Here is a 17,680-nt window from a genome sequence, read left to right on the forward strand (position 1 = left end):
CTACTTTAACGGAGCCTGTTCTCTTTCCTGGGCTATCAGGGCACTGTACCGACTCTGTAAATTCAGGCCTGAGGGTGGGAAAGGAGACTTCCTCCTGCTGCCAGGAGTCACAAGCCTCCAAGCTCCACCACCTCAGCAGTCTCCATCCCCTTCTTGCTTGAGCAGTGCCCATGGCTGCCCTTCCTTCTTCCCACTGCACTCTCACCTGCGCTGGGTCTTGGCAAAGGCCCCCCCATCTGCCATTCATCCTCCCTGACACTGCAAGGAGGCCCAGCTCCTCCTGCAGCTCCTCCACCAGGGATGGCACACCACAAACAGCGCAGCCCTTCCCCAGGGCAGCCCGGCGTGACACCAGCCCCCCTGCAGCCCCACACAGGATGGGCCGCAGCAAGTATGGCACTAGGCACCAAGCCCTGCGGCCTGTCACCACCACTGGGGCCTGCTCCCGCACCATCCGCAGCGGTGTCCAGCCCTGGGCCCCACCAGCTCAGTTGGCTCCCCCTCACCAGCTAAGCAGGTGCCTCCACCACAAGCTACCCCCCCCCCTCCCCCCGTGCTCTGGGCCTGAGCTATTGCACTCACCCCTTTTAAACAAGAACCAGCCAATCAGGAATCAGCTAACAAGCAAGGGACTGCCAATCAGGAAGCCGCTAACAGGAGCTGTGGGCTGTGGAAGCCGCTGGAAGCTTCCAGCAGCAACAGGCAGCAGCGGCCGGGATTTCAGTGTGAACACAAAGCCGAACAAGTAAGCAACCAACAAGTTGCAGCAAGAGGAAGTTCTGGCTAGATATAACTAAAAGAAATCCGCAGGGAGCGTGTTCACACTCTGGAGCAGGGGCCCGGAGAGGTAAGCCCCAACCGGCCTGGCCTAACGCCAGCCCTGCTCCGAATTGTGGGCTGGACTGGCTTGGCCTCCGAAGGCCCCTGCCGACTTAAACCATTCCCCAAGTTACACCAGCGTGCTCATGCAGATTCAAGAGTGTTGTGTTAACTGGCAATCCATACTTGAGCTCAATAACCTTACTGGAAGGCTGTGAATATAAGAGAGTTTGCAGTGGGGTCAAGCTAGAAGTCTGCTCACATCCGCTAGCCCAGTGGATGTATACCCAGATAAGACTATGAGAAAGGGCTACAGCGTACATAATACTTCCTTCTGCTACTTTCTCAGGATCCAGCCATTGGTAACTTAAGCATTTCCTGAGCTGACATTGTTGCTCTATATTTAATAATGCAAAGAATTTCTCTTCCAGTAATTTGTCGTGTTTCCCCTTGAACCCATGTAAGCTTTAAGCAATGACAGCATCGTGTGACCAGGAATTTCAGAAGTTAACTGCTCATCATATGAAGAACCACCTCTTTTTGCTTGTTTTGAACCTACCTCTTGCTAGTTTTGTTGATGCCTCTAGTTCTTTCATAGGCAATTAATTCCTGTTCACATGTCAGACACCATACATCATTTCCTAATATACGTCTAATCACTCTACTTGTGAGTTTATTGCCGCTTACACATGTCATTACTGAGTGGCAGGACCAAATGAAGCTGTGACTGCAGGGTAGACGTAGGCCTTGAATAGATCCAGGTTTAAACAGGCAAACCTCTGCTGTGGCTAAGTCTGTTTCTGAGGGAAAGGTTCAGGTATTATATTTCCTGAAAGCCCTGAGCTTTTCATCTGTGCAGCTACTCCAGTCACTCAAGTATCTGGATGGTGCTGTGTTTGTTCGTGATAGATGAGCTGTATCATTAGGTGTCATTGGCATTTGAGTCTGGAACATCTCATGTTACCCACTATTGATCTGACAGATGTTGAATAAGATAGAGGACAGTATTACTTCTTGTGGGACCTGGCATATGAGAGCTTTCAGTATTAAAAATAGCTGCCCGTCTCAGACCTGTGAGATATAGCAGAAAAGAAATGAGTAAAGACAGGATAATGTCATTCTAATGATTCATGCCATGTTGTGCAGCTGGGCCAATCATAATGTATGATTGACTGATACTAAGACAGGAAACTGAGATATTTTTCCCCAACATTGTTGATGCTTTCTATTCTCTTTATTATACTTAAAAAGAAACTATTTTTTACAAACCATTTCTATTAAGGTTTTGAATGCCTTCCAAAACTTTTATGTAATCAGGATCCTGGAAAAAAGTCATCCTGGAAAGCGATCTTCTGTCAGGCAGTTGTTCCCTCATCCAGGCAGAGCTACTTCCAGGTATGTATGGGTAACTTCCAGGTCCAGCCTAGACCAAAATTAGATCAGTGTTTGCTAAATACTAGTTTCAAAAACATAGCATAGCAAGATAGCATACCTCTTTAAGAACACTTATTACACTTGGAATTATTTGTGCAGATGTGTTCTTGTATAAAAATACACTGCAGATAAAACAAAGGTTTATTTTAATATTCAGCGTAAGGCCTGAATATTCTGAAAGGAAAAAGGTGGTGTGTATAGTTCTACCAGCAAGGCAACCAACATATTAAAAATGTTGAAGGCTGGAAGAAAGAGGGCTAATCTTCAAAAGCTGATATGAAAAACCTTTTACTAACTTATACTAAATACATTATTTTTGACAGGTAGTGAGAAATATTTTTTAAAAAAGATTAATTTTTCACTGCCATAAAATTAGCCTTACTCATTGGGTACATCATTCAAAATCCAGCAGAGCTGATGAGAATCTTTTGGTTGACTTCGGTGGATTCTGGATCTTTACTGATGTCTTAGCTCCTGAAAATTCCAGTCCCCAGCAAAAGCACATGGATAATGGCTCAAGATTTAAAAGGGAGGATCTATATTTCACTCCAACATATATTAAAAAAAAATCATCTGGATAAAGAATGTGCCTGACCTTTTATCTGTAGGATTCTGCGAACTCAATCTTTCATCTGTCTGCCATATTTGAAACAAGGAAATGTTTTGTCAGATAATGCTCTCAAACTGCAGCTAAAGTTTTATCATAGGATTGAAATGGAAAGTAATTCTGCTGTTAAAATCAGTCTTGATAACACATAAATCTACTGACATTATTGAGGTTGCCCTTCCAGTGCATTTCAGCATGTTTTACTAGATTTATGATGAATACATGTAGATGGAAAAACAGATTAGATTGAACAGAAGATGTGACAAATATATTCTCTTTGGCTCTGCTCTGACCTGCTCACATTATACTGAAAAGCACTTGTATAGAGCTTGTATAGAGTCTATCACTTACTATTAACTGAAAATAAATCTTTATTAAAATCTACCTAGCTATAAAGATTCTAAAAATTGTGTAGAAAAAATATTAATATTTAACAGGCTCTTTTTTACATTTCAATTAAATAATAAAGAGTTCAATATGTACATAATTTCATATTTACAAATTAATCTTAGGTTCTGAAGGAAATTTGCATGTACTGCAGGCAAAAGATACTTTTCTTCAATATGTTGCAACTTTTTCAATGTTTTTTGAAATTCAAGCGGATAAGATATCTTTATTGCAGAGACACAGCACAGAAAGCTAATGGGAATATATCCATCTGGAGACATTTTTCCTTCAGGACTAAACAAAAGGGGTTCATAAATCCCATAGCTCCTGCTTTTGGCTTCTTCTGGGGAAAACACTGTATGAGATAGGAAAGTTTTCTTGCTCTCTACTCTTTTTGTCATGAAATACAAAGCACATTTGGTCTGAACAGATGGCCACTGAATTCAGAGGAAAGAATCCATTGATTTCAATAGGAATTGGATCAGGTTTGTAGTCTCAAACCTACTAGTAGGTTAGAGTATTAATTTGATATTTCTGGGAGTAGGATCATGGCTCTAAATATGTCTGCCAAATCTAACATTCCCAAATGGAAGCTTCAATTTCAAAACCTGTGCAGAAGTGTGTCACTTCTAGTTTGTTTGAAAGTAGCTATATGATAGGTATTGCAGCACACAGGTCAAATTCATACTAGGATGTCTAATACATGTTCCTTGAGCATTCGCTTTTCAGATAACCAAACTATCATGAAGACTGTTAAAAACTATTCTAGCAGCTCTTTAGCTCATCAGTCACAATAAAAGCTATGAATATGTTTGAAGCAACATGCTGTTATTTTGCAGATGTTGAGAGATAACATGTATGTCTCCTTGAAGACTTACCCCCTTCCTGAGAAAAATTCCATGATGGTGAAATACTAGGAAATTATACATGTGTTGGGTGGGCAAACTGAAGCCAAGAAGGAGGAATTGATTATCTCAAGAATTAAACATTGGATCACAGAAACAGCAAGGAATAGACTCAGGATCTCCATTTTCCTATGACAGTATGTTGCTATACCAGTTTCTATTGACTGTCTTTATTTCTACCAATTTGACATTCCAAATAGTTCTGTTTGAACCCAGAAGAATCGATTCAATAGAAACATCCAAGTAAATCAGCAATGTGAACATGACATACTCTTGCACAGGATTTAGGAGGGTTCTGTTTGTGAGAATGAGATTTTAAAGATGCATTTAGAACTGAGTTGCTGCTTATTTGTTTGTTTTCTGAGGAAAACTCTTACCTGGGATTCCTGTGATCTTTGGGGGATGTGGTCTAAATACCACACTGTGAAAAACAGGGTGCAGTAGTGAAAAATTCCTGCAAGCTGTGCCAGAAAATTCATTGACACAAATAGATTGTAATAGGAAGGAAACAAACTCTGCCTGTACCAGCTTTTTTAATTAAATACCTAAGATCTCCTCATTCCTGTCTTGCCCTTCGTGCTGTCACTCACAGTTGTTCAAAATGCCATCAAATCAGAAATGCTCACTTTTTCACAACAAGTGGTAGCATTTTTCACATGTTCTTTGCACAGCTGTTTAATGACCACACAAACTGCAGCTCAGCATTAACTGAGACATAATTCTGTTGCACAGGAATAGAATTTTGCCTGCTTCATTTGAACCATGGGGCATCTGCCCCTGCAATTCTCTTATGAACATAATCATTACTGTAGGAAGCTATTCCATGATGATGAAGGTACCAAAGAGCAGAAGCCTAGCCTAGAGCTTTTTGTCCTTGGAAGATGAGTAAAATATTTACACTGATTAAAAATAAAATTAAAAATTCCATCCCCCATTATGAAAATGGAGTAGTTAATATAACTAGAGATTCTTTTTGTTACATTGTGAATATTCTATTCACAATATTCAGTTTGAGTACAAGTTGCACTATTTGGGGTTCTTTGAATAATTCAGATGCATTCATTTACTCTTGATTAGTGGATCGGGTTCTTCAAAAAGTGAGTATTTATTTTATTTTATGACATGTAGCATTAATAATGTATTACCTTTCTCACAAACTGCTTTTCAAAGAAAGCAATAAAAATATGCAGGGAGACAAGACTTCTGAATAGAGATTAAGGAACCATGGAGCCACTTAAGCTGTCATTTTGAAAATAGTCTATTATAACTGCTATTTCCCAGGGAGGAAAAATACAATCTTGATAATGCAAAAGGGTGAGTAACCTGGGCTGAACAGATGATGCAATGCCAGAGAATTACAGCAGTGACTTCAGTACAAGAAATGACAGGCAATAGTATTCCATGTCTTCATTGTGATGAGTATGTGTTTTGATAACAGCTTTTGAGTATTTTTATAAAGTATTACATGGAATTTCTTTGGATTATCAAATAGTGTATGAAAATTGCAATGGGCAGAGGCCAAATAAAATTACTAGGACCACTGGTAATATTAGTATGGCAAATGAAAAATTAATCACAGCTGCAAAGTCTGAGGACTTTAAAGCTTGCAGAAGAAAAAAAGTTAAAAACCATCTGGTTACGGAGAAACTCTTCTGAAGAAGGGCCATTTCAGCAGATATACTAAAGAAGTGGCTCCTGAGAGACGTGATCAGTCTCAGTGAGTTGTGAGCATTGTTAGTTGTTTAGATGTCCTTGGCAGACTGCACAAGCCTGTGAGAAATGCCCTAGTCAGACGGACCGGAAGTCTGTCCAGCCCTGTGATCTGGCTCCGACGAGGCAGCTGGACGTGCTGTTCAGGAGTGTGTACCTAGTCACCCTCTGCTGTCCTGTCCCCTCATGCTGGCCTCCAGCAGCCACACTTTCTAGGTTAGGAGTGTGGGAAGCTGTACCCCTGCCCATCCCTTTTAGTATCTGCATATAGATATTTCTCTAACCCTTATTGACCCTGCTGGTACTGTCTGCCTGCACAACCTCCTGTGACAGAAATGTAAGTAAGGTAAATAGGTAGGTAAGTAAGATGAGTTAATTGCAATTAAATGTTGCTATCCATTGTGAGTAAAATTTACAGGTGTGCTTACATTTTTATAAAGATTTTCATTCTAGCCTAAAATATGAAGATGCGAAAAGGATAAGGTTAAAATTAAGGTTGAATAATTTTTACTTCCCTTTAAGGACAGAGTTTTTTAGATAGAAAGCCGAAAAGGGAGCATCTGACAGTACAAGAAGTTGATTGTAAAAGTCACCACGTTAATATATATTTTAGTGCTAATTTCATTCTGTTTTGGAATTTGACTCCCAAAACTTCATGACAGCTTTAGTCATCAGCGTGTCCTTGGTTGCCAGTTGTTTCTCTATTGACTGCCTTCCTGGAGTGTTCAGTTAGCATATCTGTTTTCTCTTAATTTCACTTGTTGACTGAAAATCATATGAAAATCAAGAAAGCTCAGTTACCTTTGCTAGCTTCATTTCTAGTATCACACTTAGATTACTCCAAAATATAGCTCCCTTAAACAGAAATTGAGAGGTAAATTTTTCTTTAAAAAAAAAAAAGTTTCTTTTTTTTTTGCTAAAATCTTTTTTGTTGCTAAAATCAAAATAATTGGTTAGGTTGTGTTGAAAGACCTGACAGGAACAAGCTGACATAGCATCTAGAGATATCACTCAGACCTTTTCTTATTCCCAAGCTTTTTATAACTATGCTGGTTAGGGATAAAAACATGTGATGTAATGCTTGCTGATTTGCACAAATCACTTTCATTACATTTACATCAATACATACAATTTTCCATAGTAACAGTACTACTATCAATTAACACTTTTCAGCACTAAAAAGTAATTGTAGCAAATAACTATACCTTCTACTGTGATAAATATATGGTTTTCCTTTTTTAAACAAACAAGGTTACAAGGTTACAATAACCTTGATTAATTCAATAGATTTTTTATTGAGCAATATAGTTACAACCTACTCATGTCAAACTTCTTAGACTTATGCTTTCTTCACTGGCAATTTCTGAACAGCTAAAACCTCTCTAGAGGGTCAACACTCAATTGATCACTACATTTTAAACCCTTTATGCAAACTATCAATTATACAATCAATAGTCACAAACCCTGGCTTTTTAAATTTGTGTTAATAAACTGAGTAAAAATGGACACATTCCTCTATGGAAAAATCTGTAAGTGCTTTAGTTCCTACAGCTGCCATAAACTGCATTTAAGAAAGTGGCAAAGAAGTTCATACAGACTTTGTGAAATGCAACAGGCATATGTAACTTTATCACATGCTTACAGTACAAGTTAAGAATTGTAATGTAGCAGTATAAAAAAAAATTTTCCTAGTAGGAGTATGAACTTTCTGCACTTTCATCACAAGCAGAATTTCTTGCTTGAATTTTTATTTATAATTATTACATTTTTATGTCATATCTGGTCTGCGAAAGTGGCTATGTGAAAGCAGTAAGGATTTGAGAGAAACCTGAGAAAAAAAAGAGGTGAAGGACTCACAGTAAGAGCAGTATGTTTCCATAATTAGAAAAAAGAAAGATGGAGAGAAAATTATTTAAAAATACAAAAAACAAACACACAGTACATATTTACACAACTGTGCATATTCATACTCAGCTGATCTGAGAACCAGGCAAATATAACTCTTTCATGTATACTGACACCCACACTGTTATTATTGGTGCATGTCTCTGATGTTAAACGTTCATCCTAGATCATCTATAATCTAGGAACTGGCTTGAGTAATACAACTAAAGATGCTTTTCCATTGCAGACTGAAATCACTGTTGCATATGCCTCAAATGTTTTAGCTTTACAAGTTCCTCACATATTTCTACTGACTGCCTAAAGCTGATGTTACTTCAGCTGAGCTGCTTCCAGGTACAGCCAACTATTACCTTATAGAGTAGGTGTTTCAAGAAATTTTACAACTTTGGGGCCTTTCTAGAAAGCAGAAAGTTGCCAAACCTGGCAGACAAGTCCTAATTCTAATGCTACATTTTTTGTATATTAGGCAGATGTGATGAGTAAGGCAGCTGCTGTTAAGTTATAGGTTATTGGCAACTCAGTCATGTGTTCACATGTGGAGAATATGCAGTGTTGACATAGTCCAGCAAATAATAAATTAATAATGAGCAATAAGTTGTCAAAACCAATGGTGCAGGCTGGAGTAAATTTATAAAACTTAAGTGAGAAAGAGAGTTTGAAATGTGCATACAAGGAGTTGCTGAAATTGAAAAAATTTACCAGAGAAATAGATTCCAGCACTTCTGCTAGAAATGGCCTGCCAAGTTTGTGTCATTGTACAAGGCAGATGATGGCATTGCAAGAGATTTCCAAGTGAAGGAGACTCGGGGGTATCACCCAGGCCAGTCCACTATGCCTTTCACCCTCAAGTGCTATTTTCCTGTAAGTCAGTGACCTTTCTCCAGGTGATAGCTGTTACTGATGCTGAGTGGTACCAATTTCACTCATGTAATTGTTTTCTTGGTTTGTTGCAGTCACAGGCTGTTCAGATACAAGCACTTGGCAAACAGGTAAACTCTTAAAAAAAAAAAAAAAAAAATACCTCTTCCCAGTACATAAGATTTTTTTTTTCATGAAGAGACAAGATATTTATCTACTTGTCTACATTATGGCAATGCTCCTTGCATGATTTTTTGTTGTTGATGTTTCTCCTACACAAAGGGAAACATTATTTAATGTTTTCATTTGGTTCCTCTGTGGTACAGGTGCACATGCCTAAGCACAGCTGGCTCCCTGTTAGCTCTCAAAAAGACTTGTCACAAAAAAGAAAGTGATTTGCCAATGCAGCATTTAGCAGGGCAGTGAAGAAAGAAGTAGAAACCCAGCAACTGTAGTTACCTTCTTAAATAGATTCTATTTTACATTATAGGGGCACACTTCTCTGCACGGCTGGCTCTTGTGCTAGTTAAGCAAAACTTGTCACAGGAAACAAAAATATTTGCCAACTTGGCTTTAACGCAAAACCTATTCTTTTTTTGCATACATCAAATGTCAGCCTCTCTATACCCCTCTGACGGGAAGCTGGCACGAAAGACAAAACACAACCAGGTGCTTCCTGGCAGTCAAACCACTCTATAGAGGTTAGTAGTCTTGCTTGGTGAGAGAAGAGGGTTTGGGCTTATTTTATTTAATTTGCTGTTATCTACCAAACACACTAACTTTCACACTTGGAATATACTATATAACCTTTTAGGTAAATATTAGGTTTGGGATTCATTCGGCTTGTCAGACATGTAATCTTAATTGTCTAGTTTCCCTCCATCATCAGTGGGCACAGGCAGACTGAAATTTTAGAATTCAATGAATTACCCCTGAGGGTACCTTTTTCCCTATACCCAAGATTAGAGATCCTTTAGACAATTATTTTAGACAAAATACCTCCCTAAGCAAAAGGGTGACATATCTGTCCTTGGCTATTGTGTCTAATTAGAAATACACACAAAGAAATTTTTTTCTCAATATGTAATAGACAAATGTGTGTATGTATTTTATGTATTTATGTTTCTTTCTATTTAGGCTACTGGCTAGATTTACTTCCAATGTAATTACTGTCATGTACTCACTTTGCATTGGAAGTTTTGAGTAGAGGAAGTATGAACATTCCTGAATTTTCATTATACTTCATATATCTTCAGAAACATTTATATTCCTTTGCATACAAATTCACCCAAATTTCACTGCATATATCTTCTGTATTAATGTTTTCTTGTTCCTCTTTGCATATTTTAGTAACACATTTTGAGGGAAATTCAGACGTACATTTGCAAAACAGCAATAGGCTTCAATAACTGCCTTTGGTAGACTAAAGTGACAGCTTTTGAATAGGAAAATGTGATCTTTTTTAATATTCAGTAGTATTACACTGATAAAAATATGTTTATGATTCAATAGATTGAAATCTGATAAAAAGCCTTTAAAAATCCAAGTAGACTGATTGTGTGTAATCACTGCAAAAGAGCAAATTTAGCTAACAAAAGGGCTTTCTTAACATGCTTCACTGTAAAAATTTTACTTTCATATGGATTTAGTTGTGCAGCACAAAATTAGCAGCACCTAAGCTGAAAAATTGGCCCTTTATTTTATTTTGCTGCATTTAAAATACTTGTTTAGAAATTCAGAGACTTGTTTTCTTTGTCAGTTTCTTGAGCATATGTTTTATGAGCCAGTCAGCTCAGACAGTCTAATCTTTTTAGATGTCAAAATCTTGTATTATGTTTCCTATGTTACCAGGCAGGCACAGTGCTAAATGTCTCCATTGCAATTAAAGCAAACAAACAAAAGCTTGTATCTGCCAAGACAGGCAGCTTTAACTTTGTGCGCACCTACATAATGTAATGAATATTTTCAGATTATATATAGAAATCAGTGTGATGTTCAGTGATGACATCTGTCCCTTGTACATATAAGATGAACTCTGAAAGCAAAGAAAATTAAACTGAGAGTGTGTATGTTTATATGTATATGTGTGTGTGTGTGTGTGTGTATATATATATATAAAAACATATCTTTAATTTCTTATTGGACTTCAGTTTTAAAACCATTATGGTTCTTTCCTGTTTTTCCAGATAAGATCACTTGAAAGCATTAGCTCTTGCACTGTGACAGGAAAAGACCCTTTATATTTAATAGAAATTAGTAAAACTGGTAAAAGGGTTTCAAATAGGCCTAAACATATTCCAGAAATGTCTTCTTTTTCAATACAGATCTTGATTCTGTTGGTTTTAACAGAGATATTTTATACCCCCCCCCCAAAAAAAAAGTCTACAAAATGTTAACTAATAGAAGTAGCACTGTAAGGCTGCAGCCAAGGCAGTACATCTTAGCATATTTGTTAGTTGGTAAAGTAGCTCATTTTACTTAGTTGCCTTTATAGTAATCACCTTCCCCTCCCCCCCCCTTTTTTTAAACTTACAAGCACTTCATTTTTCAGTCTAGATTTAACTTTTCTCTGTTCAATTAATCTCCTGAGATCTATACACTGGTTTATTGTAGTTCCATACATCTGTAAATTGAAGCTTGATCTACACAGCAGAGGAGCAAAAATACATCTTTTATAGAGTAGCTGATAATTGGAAAATTTAGACAAGCTTTTGGGCACAGAGTCTTTTATCATCTCTGATAAGTAAACAACAAACTCCAAGCTAAGTACAGGTTAAAAACAATTTCTCTTAGTTTAATCTAATTATGTTAATTAACTCTGTTACTACACACATAACAGCTGCAGTAAGAATGAATAACTTCATTCCAGTGCCTTAGAAAATGTCTTTTTGTTTGCACATCCTATTCATCTGCTCTAGAACACATCACAGATGATGGCTTAAAGCTATGGTTTGAAGTCTAGTACAGTGCTTCCAGGCACCTCATTTATCTGTCTCTTTGATAGGTGTACTTACTAACTTTCATTCTTATAAATACAGAGAGACTTGCATATCCTAGCAGAGAAAAAGCATGTAAGAAAAGGCAGCATCAATGCCATAGTTAAAAGCTATCCAAAAAGCATGGACCTACAGATTTAAATTCTTGATAAAAAAAAATTACTTTGAAATAAATATGAAGATACAGGCTTCAGTTCACAAATACATCTGCTATTAGAACTTTAAGTATGAAATTAAACACCATCAAAAGACCTCTTAATCATTAAAACAATAAAAAGAAATGGAAGTATATCTTCAGTCTCATCATAGTGGTCAGACATGATATACTTTTATGCTTGATCAGTACAAGGACCAGGAAAAGATCACTTGCAAATAACCAGTATTTTTTAAAGATGCAGAGTCCCTATATACCTTCTTAAAATGTGACTTTCACCACTACATAAAAGAGGATTTACTTTGGTGTAGAAATTACCTTCTTCCTCATTTCTTCCTTCTACTTCATACATAGCATTTCTAAGGCGGAGTAGACTAGCTGCTGTTCAGTCAACTATGTCTCAGGCCTAAGGCCACACCTGGAAGGAACCTAAAGAAAAGGCAAAAGGGTGCCAAATGATTGTATGGACTGCACATCTCCAAAATTGCCTGTTACTGGTAAATATATGTTCCTCTTTAAGTAAGTCCATATGTACATTCTAACAAGCAATTACCTCACTGTAGATTACCAAGTAGGACATCTTGGAGTCCTTCTCACAGATAGAGATAGTTTTTGAACACCGCACCAGCCCTTGACGCTGCAGCATTTTGGTGAAAATATGGCATGTGACAGAGCTACACAGCAGATCTCTAGAATCCAAGTATTTCCAGCAGGGCCACAGAAGTGGTTTTGTAGCAGATTTGCATAAAATCCATCTATTTTTACAGGGAATATGAAAACAGACAAATGTAGACACAGCCAACTGTGTCTAGGTTTCTCACTTGTTGACAGAAACAGCCTGCGGCGTTTCTGAAATAGAATATGAAAGCCCACCTGACAGGGAGGGTGGGAAATGCACATTGAGCATTCCCTAAAACTACAACATTTTCAGAAGGAAATCAGAAGACAAAACTCCGATACTGCTTTTGACAAAAATGTGGCATTTTTCTGGAAAGACACTCTATTCCTAAAGAGGATTATGGAAGAAGGGGACTGATTACACAAGTCTACATTTTCTTCAGTCTTTCCTGGTGAGAGCCACTGGTAATGTCACCCTCACAGACAGAAGGAAGGTGCCCTTCCTGCCAGAGGACACCTCACCTCCTTTTTCATGGAGAGAGACTTCCACCAGGAATCTAATTTAGACTTATCAAGGAGGGCTGTGAAGAACCCCAGGTTGAAAGAAACTTTCACAGGGACTTCATTCATGTCTCCGTCAAAACTTGAATGACTTACAGATGTGGCATTTCTCAAACATGTGGCTTTTGCCTAAGCAATATTGGCATCTGGAATGAAGATACACTGAAGGATTGTAACCCTCACAGGTGACATGCAACTGAAAGAAGGCCTTGGGCAAGGTTTTCTCTTTTAAATATGAAGAATTCAATGAATAGCTAGCTACGTGACTAGGAACTATTGCAGAATCAGAGTGCTGTCTGTCAACAGACTTAAAACAGTGCACAGGCTCTATATTGCCACATACCAAGCAGGAGACAAGGCAGGCCCTCCACGGCTACTACAAAGGAAAATTTTCTGGTCACACAGAAGAGGTCAGGGCCACAACACCTTGGAACATGAACTCGCTTAAAGAATGAATAGTCTTTTACTCCAAAGATGCTGAAGTGCATGTCTAGGGTAGAGAATTACACTGATGAATATGCTTTTTCTGTGAAATGGATGAATTCAGTCTTTGCTCATCTTCATACAGAATGTGTGTGTTTATTTTAAAATTACTTGGAAAGCAGATGATTGCTTTCTCCTTTCCTTTCTTATAAAAGAGGATGAGATAAAGAATCAATTTTAAATAAACTGTCTGGTATCTATAAAAGGTATCCAGGCAGTCTAAACTGCAGCCTAAACGTATGGTAACTTGACTTGAACATAAAACTGGTGAGTTAAGAAATGCAATGAACTCCCAGACTAGCAGTTACTCATTTTAATAAAGTTACGATTTTAGCTCTGTGCTTATTACTCATTTCCCTCTAGCCTTCTTATTGTTTCTGCCTCAACTATTCTTATGGGTCATACATTGTTTGGTAAGATGAGAGTTTGGTGTGAACATGGCAATCCTGTAGTTTTTATGCACTTTGTGTATCTTGGGTACCTTAAGTGGAAATGAAGTCTGTGACCCACACTTTTATGGTTTAGACCCTGAACTATTTCCTTATCTGCATTAGTCTTGCCCTTGCAAATAAGGCTTATTTCCAGTGCTGACTGACAATGGCTGGGCAAATTTAATCACAGACAGAAATGTTTCCTAGCGAACTTCTGCTTCTTTTTTTAAGCAGTTTTTATACAAGCACTTGTTAAAATGGAAAACTTACTGTTTTGCATGCTTTGAGAAAAAGTTAATCAGATTCCCTTTTACTTACCTACCATTTTTGAATTTACGTTATACAAGAACTGTTCATAGTATTTCCCACTTGGAAGTCTGGTCAAACCAACTGAAACTGGAAACTCTGGTCCATCTAATTTTACCATATGGTACAGCAAAAAAGAATCACTGAAAGTACAGAAAATAACATTTATTCCAATTATGATTTAAAGAATATCCTACTAGATTTTATAATATGCTTTAGCTGTAGTCCACCCTACAGCCAAAGCTTTACTTCCTGTCTTACTGATTAGCCAATTTCTTACTGATATTAGAGATAATTACCTTCACCATCTTTCAGCAATGCTGCAGTCTTCTTCTGTTGCCAAAATTCCCTAGCTGCTGAATGTCCTTTTTCACTGCTTTGTAATTGTAGCAGTCATATGAAATGTAGTTGCAAGTTTCTAATCTATTATATGAATATTATCAAGCTCCATGAAGCCTTTTTCCTGGAAGATGCTTTAATTATGTCATAAGCATTATATCTCTCCTTTTTTTTCACTAGCATTCAAAGAACACCACTTATGAGGGGAAGATCTTAGCTGGCATGATCAAATTTACTTACGCAGACCTCACTGGCTGCCCAGATAGATGTAAGATATATCTCGGTGCACCAGGTATTCCCTTGTGCCCACAGAGAGAGGAAAGCAAAAACACGGGGCATTAATGGGGAAGGCAGCAAACTTGGTTACACTGAGACTTGGCAGAGCTTCTGAAAGTTTAATTTAAACTATTATATTCCAGACTAATATATGGGTCTTTTACACTGAAGAAAAGTCTATCCACAGAAATCCAACTATGTGTTGTTACCCTTCAACGATATATTGTTCATGCATGCAAAATCCTTCATGCAGAATTCATTGTATCAGATCTTTAACAGTATCTTCCTATCTGTTTTCAGGTGGAGATGAGATCAAGAGTTCTTCACCAAGGCTGTTACAATAGGGACTCCAGCAAATTGCAGAGTTCTGCACAGCTGCACCAATATTAAAATCATGCAGATCTTCAGATCCTGCCTCTTTCTGTCTTGCACCATTATTCTTAAAGCTGGTTTATCAGATCTTTGTGAAATTCCAAATAGTTTCATTGCATCCTGAGGTTGCCTTTTGAAACATTATTTGAGCCCAGCTTGCGAATTTACAATCCAAACCAGGAAAAAATCTCCATCTCCAGAAGATTTTATCCATTACATTTTTAAGATGCTGGCTGAATATATTATTTAGAATAACATTTAATGTTTCAATACTTATTGTCCATGAAAGAAACATACACAGTTTTGATGCCAAAATGAGTATTATTTCCCTGCCTAAAAATGGTCAAGCAGACAAGAAAGGTATACGCACAAAGCCATAACTGTATCAAATAAGATATTACTGCCTGAATGTTAAAACAACTATAAGAAGAGTTACTTTTTTAATATGCACTTAAATCATTCAGGAAATACATAAAAGTTAGTTTACTTCCTTCCTTCGACTGTTTCATTATATCGCATTCATGGTGAGAAGATAATCCCTTTAGCTCAACAACTTAAAAACCATGTTCTCTCAATCAGAAATAACTTATTTTCTAACAAAACAAAACCCACAAACACTCCTGCCTCCAGCTTGCAATGATTTTCGATAAGTAAATACATCAGAGGCATAGTAGAAGGTGGGGGCTAGGATGAAGAAATGTGACACAGAAAAGGAAGATACTTCTGATAATATAAACCTAGACTGATGTACACATTGTGTGTGAATAGTTCCACTGTCTACCAAAAGCAAACTGAGCTGTATGGAGAAACTGCAAGGGAAGTTAACTTTTTCTTGAATTTCTTACAGTTTGGTGCTTTACAAAGAAATAAGTTTTGGAAAGCTGGAAATGGGTGACAATATAATTGGAAGAATACTTTTAAACCCTTATATTTCAAGAACACAAAGAACAGTGCAAAGGAGGAAACTGCTTTTGTGGATCTAGTTTATTAATAAGCATTGTAATTAACAAGACAACATGCTGTACAGAAACCTGAAATAGAACTACTGCAAATTTACTGGACTTTAAATGCTGCTGGACTATGGCATATGATGTCCAACTGCATGATCTGTAAAGTGTGGTTAGGGCTGTTGCAATACACGGACATACACTGCTCACTCTCAGATCCTGTAGTATGCCATAGAGCAGGGAGATTTCCCAGAAATACAAACTCAAATATTTACAAGAAATTGTCAATCTCTCTTTTCACTAGGGATAACATAAGTTATACACAATTTTCCTACGTATACCAAATAAAATCTTTGCCTTCAACTTTACTTTGTGTCTGCGCTCCCTTATTTTTTACCCAAGAAAATAATGGCAGTAAATGGCCGTGTAATAATTTAATTAATAATTATTGATTAAGTATTACTTAATTACTTAAATATACTGATTGGTATTAAAGCTGCAAAAGCAAAACTTAAGCTAAAACTGTGGGAGACAAAGTCAGGCAAGATGAGTGTCAATTTTCAAGCTTTGTAAGCTCTGTGTCAATTAAATATCATCCAAGTAAGCTTGAATCAAATAACCTTGAGCTAATCGCCCATTAGTTACTGGAACTTCTCTAGGTCTACTGGCTTTGGCTTGACCACACTGGAAGCAGGGTAATAAGAGTAGCTTGATGCTGATGTGGTTCCACACTGGATTACAGCTTGCTCAGAATACGACAGAGCAAACTTCTAATTCTTTTAAGAAAATCTAATGGATCTATACACACTGGGGGCACAGATATATGATACAAAGTACTGCACTTTTCCAGCTCTAAGCCAAGCAAAAAGACCAAGCCTGATTCAGAACCACATACCTAATGTTAGCATGACAACTAGCTTGACCTAACATTCATGAGCTCTCAGGTCCTATTAGCGTGGGCTCATTGCCATGATAATTAGCTAAATGGCCTGCATCCTGCCAGCTCACAGCCTAGAGAGAGCAGGTGCTCAGGAGTCTCTGTCTAGCCTAGCAGACATTCTTAATTATTCCCTCTGTAGAATTAAGTTACATTTCAGAGTACAGCACAGTTTAGGAAAACAAAGAAACAGCATATTTTACTTCAAACAGTTTGACTTCTGTTCATTTTTTTAAAAAACTGACTGCTTTACAATAGGAAAAAAGTACCTTTCTTTCTGCCACCAATTCCCCATATCTTTGATGCAAAAGTTAGAAGTGCAACAAGCATGTATCAAGTTTGGGGGGGGGGGGGGAACAAAACAAACCCAAAAACTAGGCTAAACTGTCTGACACATTACTTTGAAGAAGGCAAAGGTTTTCCTTTATTGTTACACTGTATGAAACAATCTAATCATTTAACTACCATTTTACTGTATACTGTATATAGGATTGTTTTCTCCACAAATTCACACAAGAAAGATAAAATAAGTTAAATGACTAAAAAAAAAAATTACACAAAAATATACAGTCTATGTAGTAGATAAAATATTTATATATATGGCAAGATGTGTAAAGAGTCTATAGTAATGTTAT

The sequence above is a fragment of the Apteryx mantelli genome, chromosome 13 (assembly GCF_036417845.1).
Source record: "Apteryx mantelli isolate bAptMan1 chromosome 13, bAptMan1.hap1, whole genome shotgun sequence".
NCBI classification, from domain to species: Eukaryota; Metazoa; Chordata; class Aves; order Apterygiformes; family Apterygidae; genus Apteryx; species Apteryx mantelli.